Raw genomic sequence first — 14592 nt, 5'->3', positions numbered from 1 at the left:
TGGAGGTGGTAAATGAAAGTGTTCCAAAACGCGACATTAATTTCTTGACGACCTAATATTATTTAGGAGTATTTCGTGATCAAAAGACGAGCCCTGGTATTGGACGAAGAGTCTCGTCAGCACTGAATATTACAAATATCAAAAGCCAAAACATATTGTGCCACTTCGAAAATTTGTAAAAAAAAAAAAAAAGGTGCTATGAGATTACATCTGGAAGCAATTTTGCATGAAATGTTGCTTAAACAATTGCACGGCTGTTCACATAAAATCCACAAACATTCAAAACCTTTAAAACCATAAGCACTTGCGCTATAACTATATAAGCATAATTTTTTCATATCACAAAAATAAGGGGTTAGGCAGAAATAATCAAACTACATTGCATTGATTATTTATTTTGTGACTAATTTTACAAACAATTTCACATTTCCAATTTTACGTAAAACATAAACAACTAGTGACAAAAAAACAACCTATAATTTCAAATATATATGAACGATTGAAAGCAGAGGGGTCGCTTAGCACTGGCACATGGGGCCCGTGCCCTGATTCTAGTTGAAAGTGCTCCGAATCCCCAGTTGGTGTCTTGAAAAATCAGAATAGAAAACCATGATCCATATCATACTGAAACGCCGAAAATTCCCGCACTTTGGAGCCCGAACTCCGAATCTTTTAAGTAACTAATGACGCCTTTGATTAAAAATAAATGTATAGTTTACATGGCCTGGTGCTTAGGGCACTCTGCGGGTCGTGAATTCGAATTCTGTCACTGAACATACTCGCCCTTTCAACCATTGAGCGTTGTAACGTGACGGTGAATCCCACTATTTGTTAGTAAAGAGTAACCCAAAAGATGGCGGTGTGTGTTATTAATTAAATGTCTTTCTTCTAGTTTATCACTTCACAGATTAACTTCAAGTAGTTTTGCGCGAAATTCCACAAACAGACATGTAGCGATTTTTATCCGTCGCCGTCCAAGTTTAAAAAAAACAAACAAACCCTACTCTCTCTGTTTCCCCGTTCCATATTTCTGTAGGTAAACATATTTTGTAAATCTATGAAAAAAAACACACCTTAAGTTTGATTTTTGAAAATAAACTACAAACCTGTTTTAAATCATGGCTTCCTTATGAACGATTTTTTTTTTGTTTTTCCTTCACTGGCAAGGATAAATAGACCCTTATAGAGAATATTTAGATTATCTTGTACACGTATGAGTACCCGTTTTGGCGAACAGGATAAGCCTATTTCTATTCCCGTATTCTATTCTACTAAAAAAGTTGATCCTATATACAAATGAGATTAAGAATTATAATTATTAGTGAATACTTATTCCAAAAATTTTGTAATGGATGCTGTAAGACCCAAGTCTCGATTTAAAATATCATAAACATATAGGCCCTTGATATAAATGAAATTAAACTGAGGAACACTAATTATAATTGAATACAGGGTTCCAAACTTTTGTAATGTAACTTGCAGGATTTAAATATAATTTAAAATATCATCTAAATATTTACATATTTCTAGTGATTCGCGAAAGTAATGTTTTTCTTTATGCAGGAACAGTTAAACAGTTTCGTGCCCTAAAATATCAAGATCTGTATTTACGTAATGCTCACTCAGTATGGAATCACGAATCTTTTTCTTTTCATCACTACGCTAATGTTCTTTAATATCTTACCTTTAAATTTCCAATAGACTGGCCAATGCATATTTTAGCACATGAACACTAAATCATGTAAATAACGATTTATCAACAACAGTTAACGGATCTTTTAAGTGATGGTAAGTCTTCTATATTTTTAAGAGTGGTAAATAAACAGTTTTTATTTGAATATATTAAAAAACTTTACTCAGATTTTTAGTGACAAAGAGTGTATATGGGAAATACAATTTATTTTGGGTTTGGACGAATTCCGTCTTTGATGAAACCATTAACTAGTTTTTGCATTTCAGCAAACCCATGTCGATTACTTTATCATATCATATCACCTTTATGACCATTATGTCAAGAAACATAATAGACCTTCAGTGGCACGCTATAGTTTTTTCATACTAACAATGAATTTTATTAATATGTATACTAGGATATTAGATATATATTTTAAATAAGTGTAACCTAGTAACCAATAATAGAATAAAAACTTGTGAGATGAATATAGAATTATTCGTTGTTAACTATTTGACTGACGTAACAAGAGCTGTTACAGAGTCACGAATTTTGAAAATTCTAAGAAATATGGAAAAATAGCCACAGGGAAAAAATAGCTAAGTGACCAGTTCATTTCGGCAAAATCCCAAAATGTCGTTCGGTCGAAATATTAGCAGCTGAGTTTTATTTTCTTTACTGCAATTTTAACCATTTCTCTATGTTTAAGTTTGTTTGTTTGAAGTTAAGCACAAAGCTACAAAATGGGCTATCTGTTCTCTTCCCACCACGAGTATCGAAATCTGGTTTTTAGCATTGTAATTCCGCAGACATACCATTTTGCCACTGAGGGGGGTCTATGTTTAAGATTTGACATGCATGTTTTGTTGCAAGGTTGTACGCTCGCTATATTTTGTATATCTGTAATTTTTAAATACGTAATGAAAATTCCATCTGGGTTTGTTTTAATGTAATGTAGTGTATTTCAGGGTAGAATATTTATATGTTATTCATCATGTATTTAATAATCATTAAGATTGTTTCGAACGGTGTAGGCTATTCTGCTAAAAGTTTGGAAGCACACTCACAAATATTTATCGCATAATTAGATTAAAAGTTTCATTTTCTGGCCACCAAACCGGAAACTCAATTACTAATTATTACAATGGGAATACTCATTAATTCTGTAAAACCATTTAAAGTGACTAGTGAACAAAAACAAGTCAGGGAAATCAGATTAATTCAGTTTGACAAGAGATAAAGTTAGACATCTACTATATAAAGACGAAAAAAACGTTCGTCTGTCACACCGATATCTCGGCCGTTGCAGTACCGATCAACATGCAACTTGCAAGAAACGATGGCGCTTTCAACCGCGACAAGCAAATTTGCCCTTTTTTTTAAAATTCTTCCAGCCATATATATATATATAAAACGGACGAAACGCTACTTTGGGCATATAATTAGATTTGACGGTAGAATGGTAGAGATCGTGATGAGTAATAAAATCTAATTGGGTATACGCGCGCCCCACATTTGGTATTGCTGCCGCACAAAAATCATAATTATTGGCTGAAATTTCCCCATTGAGTCTTTTGCTTGGTTGTCAAGGAGACACACTGATGCAAATTTTGTCCAACCCGAACCCTCGGCTACAACTACATAACAACCCGCATGTTTTACCCGCAGCACATTTCAATTTAGAAAATGCCCAAATTAAAGCACGCTTCTTCAGCCCAACAGGCTAACAAAGCAAAACCAGGAAGACAGTTCAAAGAGAAGACATAATAAAATTCACTGCTTTTACCACCATAATTAATAACTTGCAGGGTCATACAGTTGACCAAATAGGAATATGTCTTTAAGAATAATTTTTTTTTGCATGTTACAATCGATAATGATTTATCAAGAAGAACATTTGAACACAACTTAAGAATATACAGAAGTCAAAATGCTAATCAAGTAATACTTAAAAGAGATGACCAAATATACATAAAAATATTGTTTTCGTAAAATACTAGAAATAGAATAATCATTCTCCATACATGTATTGTTACTAGATTATAATTAATCATTACTTCCCGTCATCATATGACGAGCATTCGGCTTGTCTCTGAATACTGATGAATAGAGAGGGAGAGAATCATTTACTCTTCAATTTCCCAAATGTTTTTATTTTTGAAGGAGTATATATAACTTTTACGGTCCGGCATGGCCAGGTGGTTAGGGCGCTCGACTCGCAATCTGCGGGTCGCGGGTTCGAATCCCCATCACACCTTTCAGCCGTGGGGGCGTTATAATGTGTCGGTCAATCCCACTATTCGTTGGTAAAAGAGTAGCCCAAGAGTTGTTGGTGGGTGGTGATGACTAGCTGCCTTCCTTCTAGTCTTACACTGCTAAATTAGGGACGGCTAGCGCAGATAGCCCTCGTGTAGATTTGCGCGAAATCCATAACAAACTAACAAACAATATTTTATTAAACGGAAATGTTTAATTAATATAAATCTAATAAAAGCTCATGAATTGACAACATGATGGCATTTATTCCTTTTTATTTAGTTATAATTTATACAATCTAAGCTACAAACATGAAAGTTCAAGTTAAGTTTGAACAACAAAATTGCTTTAGACACATTTCTTAAAAATCTGATGTTAGAACTTTTTGACTGGCAAATCTACGATTAGCATGTTTATGTCTTAGAAAACATAACATGCATTATATTATATTTCTACAATGAATCTACTATATAAGTACCTAACCTTCTATGCTTAGTGGCTATTATTATCTATCCATTTATCGGGATTTACGCCTTGATGACCTGGGACGGTCAGGTTCAAGTTGACCTCTTCCTCCCTCCTGAGCTGTTGTTGTTTGGTGTTCTATACTTGGTGTTTGGTAAGCTGGTTTGGATGTCTATCATTTACTGTTACTACTTTCCTTTCAGGGCTATGCCCATTTTATATTGTCAGGTTATGTATTTCTTTATGAAATTATACTAGCTGTGTAGTTGTGTTCTGTAATGTTTGTGGAAGTACGAGTAATTGTATGATCTGTGGTAGTTAGTAATGGTGTTAGATGTTCTATAGCTATTTTAATGACTAGTGTTGCTGTCTTCTTGGTTTTAGGGGTTTCGGTATTGTGTTAGAAATTCGGAGAGAATGTTTTTAGCTGCTTCTATTATTTTGGTTATGGTTTCATATTGTTGCGTTACTGGGCTTATGTGTTGTGTGTTCTATTTGTTTGTTTGTTTGGGTGTATCGCGAGTTTGAGTGAGTGTTCTTGCTATCTGTGCATATGTATGTTTTGTAAATTGTTAATTTGTGTTGGTGGTCTCTTAAGGTTTAGGTGTTGACGACAAAGGTGTTCTTCTTAGTGTTCTATTTGTTTCCTTATTTCATACATATGTTTGTTTCTTCGGGTATTCGCTCCAAGCTGCTTAAGGGCTATCTGCGCTAACCGTCCTTCATTCTGAACTGATGTACTAGAGGTAACGTAGCTAGTTAACAGTCCTCATCAGTAGCTCTTGAGCTATTCTTGTTTCATCGAAGAGAGGGATTTGACCAATATAGTTAGAGTGCATCCACATCCACAAAAGCGTTTTTTATGTTTTATTTTGCAGATACGGAACCCATATATTAGATCTGCAGATCCACAGTCCGGAACTCTAACCACTGGGCCATTAGGGTATATTACAACAGTAAATAAAGCCAATATTCAGAAACGACTCTAAAAGACTTAAACCACATTTTTTATGTGTATTAAGAATTCCAGGGTCAGATATTTTATTGCTTACATCCCACGCGTGTAAGTTGACAAATAACGTTTAACTAACGACATTATCTTCAAGGGTGCACTTACATCTGTATGTTTTTATCAGAGCAGGTCATGTTACAAAGTGATAGATTCGACATTTTGTAGCTCTGCTACAAGTTCGATTCTTTCAGGCGAATTGCCATAGAGTTTCCTTTGTCCCAACACAATGTTTGTTTGCTTGTAGTTAAGCACAAAGCTACACAATACGCTATCTGTGCTGTGTCCACTACGGGTATCGAAACTCGGTTTCTAGCGTTGTAAGTCCACAGACATATCGCTGTGCCACTGGGGCTCCAACATAATGAATTAGCATGATTTTCGAAAATTATCAGCCAAGCAGTAATGTCGCCTTGTTAGTTAATTTAATTTTCTATTTGGTCATAAATCAGTTTAAAATAACGTTATTATTCTTAAAACATTTTTGTTATACTTTCATAATTGCACTTCATATTTAACAAACTCCTGGTTATTATTTTACAGAAAATAGGGTTTGTCAAATAGTATTTTCAAAACTATCTTAGGTCTACAAAATTTGAGGTCATAATTGAATTCAACAGTTGTTACCTTTAAGTCAGCACGTTACATAAATCCATCTTCTACGCCTAAGCTTGAGAACGTCGGTTGAAAAAATTGTAAAATAGTTTAGTATAATCACTACGAAAGTGACGTCTGTTTTCGTACACACACAAAATCCTTGTTCAGATACTGTAGTTAAATCTCTTATTGAATGGAGACTGTTGAAACTTTCAACAGATGTTCCAGAACTTTCTTTGAAGCGCTATAACTATCCGGATGCATTGTTGTGAACATCTAGGTGATACAAATGAACTCTTCGAACCGACTTTGACGGACTGTGGTCTCTTAGCTACAGAGTTACTTACTGTTGCATAGTAGTGCAATGAATTGAACTACAGATAATAACACATTTCCTAATGGAAGGTATATTTTGTTCATTACATTTATTTATAGTTAGAATTGCTGGAAATCGAAAGTGATACATCTACACACATTATTCTGTTCCTTAGTTCTATTAGCTCAAACTGTTTTGAAGGATTGACACGGAGACAACAGCATGCTTTTTAGATGTCACAATTACTTGATTGTCTTCTTAATCTGCAAGCACGACCTTGATGTTCGGATTGTGTGGAAATATTGCCCAGGACCGTTGAATAACAGAACGTTACCTCGTTGATATCTGGCATTCTAAGAATATCATAACCTAAGCAATGAAAACAGACTTCCGGATTTTCCTTATCAGATACAAGGTTAAACTTGCATAGACGTATCAAAGTAAACTTCATTCAAAACATGCAAATGTCTTACACATTTTTATTGATTTCAACTCAACTTGACATGACGATAAGGAAGTAAATAGGTAAAAGAATGATAAACGTTTAGCTATAGAATAGCATCACTGCTGCTCATCGTAGAATACAGAATTAAGTAATCATGAGCCGAATGTTTGGAATATTCTAATGGGATTCATATCTATATCTCTTTTTTAGAGTTAAAGCCATGTCATAGCTCTCATTTAATGCCTGTAGCTCAAAATATTCTCGGCAATTGTATTCAGATCCGAAAAAATCATATCTTCTTGCCAACAGCACTGTGGAGTGAATGGGCTTACAATTTCGAAATGTCTTGGTTAGATGAAAGAAAAGTTCCAAAAAACTACTTGTGAGTAGTTTAATGCATAACAAAATAAATTTGAGTTGAATGGATAACATTAAGTATATCCCTGATCTGTAAAACCGCAATTTCTTTAATTAATTGAATTACAATTTTTTTTTCTGTTCCAGTAAGCACGTTTTATCGCTTGTTATAACAACTTATCAATTACTATCGTACACTATCGCATGCATATGTCTACATATTCGAGTTTTACGATTTACACCCTTTGCAAATATTGAATATTTGACGTAACTTGTAGAGTACAAGTGTAAAACGCCCTTTTTATCGGGATACCCTTAAAGTCTCCGTTTTGATGGTACTGTTCTTATGCTAACTCGAAACTTTTCTCTACGTTACCACTGCTTAGCTCTGTAAAATAGATAAAATTTAAAATCTGCTGATATTTGTTTTGAGTGGTCGCGCAAAGCTACACAAAGCTGATTCTAAAGATTGAACTGACAAACTAAAGGAAAAGCACCGAGTTAACAGTACCCACCGCCAAGTCTTGGGCCACTATAATCAAAGAGTTGAATTTGACTGTCACTCTTATAACTCAACCAAGGCCTTTAAGTTCGGAGCGCGATGTTACGGCAAGTCCAGCACACGAACAGTTGGCTACGTCCGGCCTTTCTTCTTTTATAGTTATGTATTTAAGGTCATGAATATACAGATGCTGCAGAGATTCAGCCTCTCCGAGAGGCACACATTGAGCACAAAGTTTTAAAAACAGCATACTTTTACTGAGTCATTTATCACTTTCTTCGCGTTTGTAAATGCCGTCGAAACCGCAAAAAAAAGCAGTCATTTAGCTAAACATTAGTAGTTGTTACCATGGTAACTTTTCTTCCCTACAACTGTCTCCTTCTACATATATTTTATTTATGTTGAATTTCAGTTAAAGAAGAGGCGTAAGTTTCCCCGCTGTGTTTTTTCTTTCTTTTTTATAGCGTAAGCACAAAGTTAAGCCTAACTTAAAGTTCTTTCAAAGTATTGAGTTTAAAATGAAATCCGCGAGAAGAAAAGAAAATGAAACTTAGTTAAAAGCTCTCTAAAATAAACATTAGCTCAGGTTGTGGATATGGCATACATTATGTAGTTAAAGTATTACTATATGCTTTTCTTTTCTCTAAGCAACGATACCATGATAAGTACTGTTACACCAAATTAGAGGCAATTTATATGTTCTCAGAAAGACGTACTATTTCACGTTAGAGCCAGTTCATATATTCTCAGGAAATCCTATTGCACAGACTAAAGTCCATATTTGTACATTTTCAGGAAGCCGTGCATCAGATTAAAGCCGATTTGAATATCGTCAGAAAGTTATATTATGTCAAACTAGAGTCAGAGTACATATTTTAACAAGGTATAATACATTAGAAAAAAGCTAGTTTACACATTTTAGCAAGGTATATATTATGTCAGGCTAGAGCTAGTTTACATATTGTTAGAAAGGTATATTATGTCAGTCTAAAGCTAGTTTCCATGTTTTTCTCAAGGTATATTACGTCAGACTAGAGTTAGTTTACAGGTTTTAGCAAGGTATGGTATATCAGACTAGAGCTAGTTTATGTGTTTTAAGCTAGGTATACTAAGTCAGACTAGAGCTAGTTTACACGTTTTTAGCAAGGTATATTATGTCAGACTAGACCTAGTTTACAAATTGTTAGCAAAAGCATATCATGTCATCTAAAGATAGTTTACATGCTTTTATTAAGGTATGTTATGTTAGACTAGAAATAGTTAACATATAATTGAACATTCAAGAATATATTCAAGCCATTATAGAAGGATAAGTGTAAAAATGTTTAAATAAAAAATAAGGAGGTAGGGATGGAAGCACTAAAAAGTAAGGAAACAAGGTCGGAATGGGCGGAAATAACATTACAACACTTGGTGGTTTTGGACGCGGTGCAATCTCAAAGTGGGTGTAGCCATCGTTCCACCCATTCGTACTTCGTGTGTTTTTTGTAACTTGGTAACTTTTCAAACTAAATGAAAGGTGCATATAGCTAAATTTCTGTGTTGTAAACTTTGTTTCAGCAACCAAATACAGATATATGTATCTAATCTAATTACGTGATCCTAACAAAATGCATGACATCATGAGGGAGGGGTGTTTGATGTTGGAAGTGAGACAATAAGCTCCAATAGTCATACTTTGCCTATGGGAGGCATTATATCTACCTGACTGGTAAGGGATGGGCCAAAAGAATAGTATCAAAACCGCTGATTTTTGGATTTTTTTAATTTGTTGAGTATTTAGAAAGGATTGGCTTCTAATAAAACTCAGTTCAACTCTATAATTAAAACAAAGTTCAAAGTAAAACACGAAGTAGGATTGGGTAGAACAATAGACACACCCAGTTTGAGATTGCACCATGTCAAAAAACACCAAGTGTTGAAATGTTATTCCGCCCATCCCGACCTTGTTTTCTTACTTTTTAGTGCTCTCATTCCTACTTCCTAATGTTTTACGCTTGTCTTATAGCTTTTTTTGGTGGTACGTCTTGAGAGTGACTAGGCTGTAGGCTTATCCTTCTCGTAGCTTTTCAGAGTGCTAAGCCTCGAGAGTGATTGGGCTCTAGGTCTATCATTCTCGTACATTTTCTTAGAGCTATCTCTCGACACTCCTGGCTTTTTCTTATATCTTTCCTATAGTTTTTCTTCCATCTAGCCAGAGTAGCAGTCTTTTTTTTTTACTAGAGTACTGGTTAAGGCTTGTTTCGCTATTCAGCATTACTGTTTCTAACCTTATCAAAATATGATTTTTATCCTTTTCTCTTATTTTGTTTCTTTGAAAGGCATATTATAAAATTGCACTGTTTCAAGTACAAACGTAGATGTCAATAAGTCACATTTAGTTTGAAAACAATGTAAAGGTAAATTATACAACTTATTCTTGTTTTCAGTCAGAATGCTCGAGCAAAGCTATGTCAGACTTCGGCAGTGGTAGCGTTCGTCCTTAAGTATGAAAGACTCGCGTCTTAGGCACAGATTGCTAGGATAGTATTGCTTTGTCCAACACGGAACACTTGAGTGAGATGTGTAGGACTGAAAACTTCGCTTTCAAAGGTTGGGTCATAGGTAGAATGTAGATCTAGAGAATCTACGTAGTCCACGTTTTTTTTCTAGCTGCAGACTGATCATGTAACACGTGCGCATAAGTAATTGTGCACTCGAACGTGATATGAGGGTGGATTGTTACCTTGCAACACACAGAGAATGCTCGTAACCATAGAATATGGCTACTGGTATACTGTTAGCTCGTTAGTAGTGTTGCAAAATGATTATTATTATTATTTATTACGAAGGTTATAAATAAAAGTAAGAAAACGCTTTATGCTAAGGTAGCGTAATTCAATCGTGTGCATTTAGATGTACATAAGGTGAAGGCAAATGAGAGCTATGCCTTTCCAAAAATGTTAGTCAGTCGGATTGACAAATTTGTAGTTTTGTGAATTTTTTGTTTTTACTCTAACGACTTTCTCAAGTGCTTTGATGGCTTATTACACTGCAGTTGTTTTTTAAATACTCAACAGTGTGTATAAAATGCATATAAAGTTTTGTTTACATGCTGTTTGCAGTGTGTTTGAGATTTTATTTTGTATTACACATATTGCACATCTGGCCCATTCTTTCGAAATACTTAGTTTTAAATAAAATTCTAATCCTCCTATTTTACAAATTCATCATGTAAATGAATACAGTGGACTTGAAACCTACTTACTTCACAGGCTCTGGAATATATCCGAAACTCTATCTTAAGGTTAAAGAAGACCAAAGTATTGAAATCGGACTCGTGTTTTTATTTTTTCTATTTGGAGTTTTGTGTTTTATTTTTTAAAAAACATTTTAAGCAACTTTATGAAAATAAGTGAGTTTATCGGTCTTCAAAAAATCACTCTTGAAACTTAAAGGGAGTTAACCATGAGAACGATGGCGTGATCGTTAACTAAAACAGCTGTTTTGGATATTACAACTGACCTTTAAACAATAGTACTGATACGAGTATCTTAGTACCAGCACCATCCTTTTGGTTTCAAAATGAGGTTTACAACTATAGAGTTGTACAGTTAACAAGGGAACCTTGAAGTAGTTTTTGGAATGGTAACATAACTGACCTTCATGCCTGTATAATTATTATTTATTTTTACTGGCTTTCTTCAGCCGACGAACATCGATGTCTGTATTAATATACAACTCTACGAAGATAGCGCAATAAAAAACAAAAACAAGCTCTTGAAAGTGTGTATCCAAGGCTGTCTAGTAAAAAGGTAGCCAATAGTAAATTTATTTTTGTAAGATAAACATTAAAGTTAAAACTGACAGATGCAAGTACCCTTCAATACTAAAGGGTTCTCCTTTGGTCCTGCGATTTTTCAGAGTCTTTCGTTGTGATTAATTAGTACATAATAAGTTAGGAATAAGTAATAAGAAAAATGGCAGGTAATTTGTTCACAAATGAAAACAGTTACACGATACATAGTACTCAAATAAACATTGGAACGAGATGAGCACTGAAAAATATGTCCTAACATATGAATGGATATAACTTGCTTTTCCTACAACGGAAACTTCTGGTGGGTAAACAAATAACTTATTTTCTATTTTCATAAATAATATCATTGTTTGTTTCAGAAACTAACGATTCTTATCTGGATCTATGATTGCAAAATGTTCATATGTTGCTCATCCACCAATTGTACCAAATGAATGTTTAGTGGATATTTCCAGACATTCTAGGCGGCAATATGAAGACATTATATGCTTTGCTTACCAGGATAGCAAGACATCACGATCCAGTCGTACAGTACAGTGAAACTTTATAAACTTTAATGTCTAACGTCAGGCGTCTGTTTTTTTTAGGGCCTGGTAATTAGGGTGCTCGACTCGCAATCTACGGATGGCGGGCTCAAATCCCCGTCACTGAACATGCTCACCCTTTTGCACGTGTGGGCATCATAATGTGACGGTCAATACCACTATTCGTTGGTAAGCGGGTAGCCCAAGAGTTGGCAGTGTGTGATGTTAAGAACTTGCCTTCCTTCTAGTCTGTCACTGCTGAATTAAGGACAGCTAACACAGATAGCCCTCGAGTAACTATGTGTGAGATCTTTTATTTTCTTCTTTTAATCGTGTGATGACGTCATATTGAGCCTGTGAAGTTTTTCCTGTATTTGGCATTGTGGAAGCTATTTCAGATTCATTAAGTTTTCATATGCAAGATAACACTTAGTTGAGTACTTATACCATCTTTTTGTTCATTCATTAAGGCAATATACACCAGCTGAACAGGTAATGTTATTGATTATTACAATGTATCATTACATTTACATACACTTTAAACCTAAATAATTTTGCCTCGCTTTCATTAAATTGTAGTGGTGGATTGTTTGTGTTTTTTTACCTAACACGTGACTTTTAAGATCAAATCAACTATTGAGAAACACCATTCCTTTTATTAGATATGTAGATCCAGTTTACAATCTAAGAAGTGCGCGTGTTTTTGTGTGCTTGTCTGTGTGTTTGTATGTGGAAACGCGCGTGATCATGGTCGTGATTTTGGTCATAAGACCTAATAGGGTTAGTTACTCACTGTACCTCTCCCTCACTTCTTTAGCATGGTTTAATCGTCTTCGAGAATGTTATCACCACTAGTTACAAAATTTGCTGTTTTCTGATTCATGGAATGTTCGTAGTTTTTCGCACACACGAGTGGCCCTTTTCTGGTCTTGAATAGGAAAGGTAGAATATTTTTAGGCACTTCACTATTTCGCTTAGCTTTCTCGAATACAAAGTATTTTTCTCACAAGCAGTTGTATGTCTTGTGCAGATATATATATACTTATAGTTTTATTTTGACATAAAAAGAAAACGCCCTTTTAAAATAAAACTAATAGTATACGTAAATCTTGGTTGTTGGTTTGCCTAGTATTAGGTGGCCGTAACACATACAGTGTATTAATTATATTTAATGGTAAAAGCAGGGCCGTAAGAAGCGATAAGGCTAGTCCAGCCATAACCTAACCACCTTTTTCATGGCATGTACAGCTACAACTTATGTATTAAAACTTCCTTCTTTTAATTCATTACATTACGATGTGTGTATGCAGTATTTGTAGTTAAAATGGCTCCAGATTCAACCTCACAGCATTAAATTTTAAACACTTTTCTGGGGGGTATGGAAATGTGGCAATGGCTTGATCACTCCAACATTGCTTCCTACGGAATGAAGAGATACTTAGGTCTATGTTAATCATGTATGATAAAATTTGCTAGTGTTCTTAATAAAACATTTATATTTATATATTTCCTAAAATATTACATATTGTCTTGATCTATCTAGAAGTCTGTCTGACAACACAAGAATGTTTACATGATCGCGTAAGAATGTTATGTTTGTGGTTCTTGGAACTCTATATATTCTTTAGTGATTATTGTGTTTTTAATTTTCTTTAGTTTTGTTAAGTGGAACTTTGCTACATTTAACTATGCAGAGCAGGCATACTCTGCCAATAGACGAATGTGTGTTTTATAGATTTTAAATATATTTTCTGTTGCGACCCTGGTGTTGCCTGTCAGACATCGGACATACTTAATTGACTGTTTGCCATATCCTATTTTGAACGTTATTTATATGTTTACTCCAGTTTAGTTTTAAGTCATAGGTCACTCCCAGAAATTTAGCTGATGTGGCTACCTGGAGAAGGGTTCAATTTGGGTATAGCTTAGGTGACTGTCTGCTTGTTTTAATAGATTTTGGTGAATTAATTTGTATTCTCCATGTGTTACAATAACCTTCTACTTTGTTGATACCTACTTGTAAGTTAGTTGTTGCTATAACTATTTGAACTCTTCCATACAGCCACATCATCTGCGAATTGGGAGAGGAAACAAAACTTTTGGTCTATTAGAGGCGTTCCACTCACATACATGATGAATGACCCTCCTTACGGGTCAAAGAAGGTGCCCGATACATTAACTCTTACTTGTCCATTGTCAACAATAGCATTAGGTCACGTGCTCACACTATATTATGTACTTGTGAGCACATGACCTAATATGTTTATATTGTATTTGGTAGCTTTCGTTAGTTTAATTTGGAGTAATAAACATAATACAGCGAAAATGTGTCTTTCCACAGTTATGTTTCTCAAACCTCTGAAACATTAAGTATAAAACTTTCTGTGGGATACTTAAAATAGTATATCTGCAGGATGATCAAAAACAGGAAACCCTATATTTAAAATGATTATATATTAAACACAGCTTTCACGAGAAGCACACTGAGAGTCATAAGTTTTAGTCGAAAAAGTCTGGACTTGGTAATGTAGGTTTCAAAAGCATGTTATACTGCAGATACCTAACTCGCTTTTTTCGCACACCATAGCATTGTTTTTATTCTCTCCCCCCCCCATCTCTTTTTAATCAAGTTAATACAAGACTTGAGATT

General features: G+C 34.7%; 1 protein-coding gene across 3 annotated transcripts in view; it reads right to left on the bottom strand.

Moving 5' to 3' along the window:
• The window catches only part of LOC111085438 (WAP four-disulfide core domain protein 1-like), a 46422-nt gene that overhangs the window by 13646 nt on the left and 18184 nt on the right, over nt 1-14592 (bottom strand). The window contains exon 1 of one of the 3 annotated variants that reach the window (XM_022383983.1): nt 6030-6461. The exons of the other annotated variants lie outside the window; for them this stretch is intronic. The gene's annotated coding sequence lies outside the window, so the exon portion shown is untranslated. Of the gene's footprint in view, nt 1-6029; nt 6462-14592 lie in introns of those variants that run through there. 3 annotated transcript variants of the gene reach the window in all.

The sequence above is a fragment of the Limulus polyphemus genome, unplaced genomic scaffold (genome assembly GCF_000517525.1).
Source record: "Limulus polyphemus unplaced genomic scaffold, Limulus_polyphemus-2.1.2 Scaffold390, whole genome shotgun sequence".
Taxonomy (NCBI): domain Eukaryota; kingdom Metazoa; phylum Arthropoda; class Merostomata; order Xiphosura; family Limulidae; genus Limulus; species Limulus polyphemus.
The sequence above is the reverse complement of the archived record's forward strand: the minus strand, read 5'-3'. Positions and strand labels throughout refer to the sequence as shown.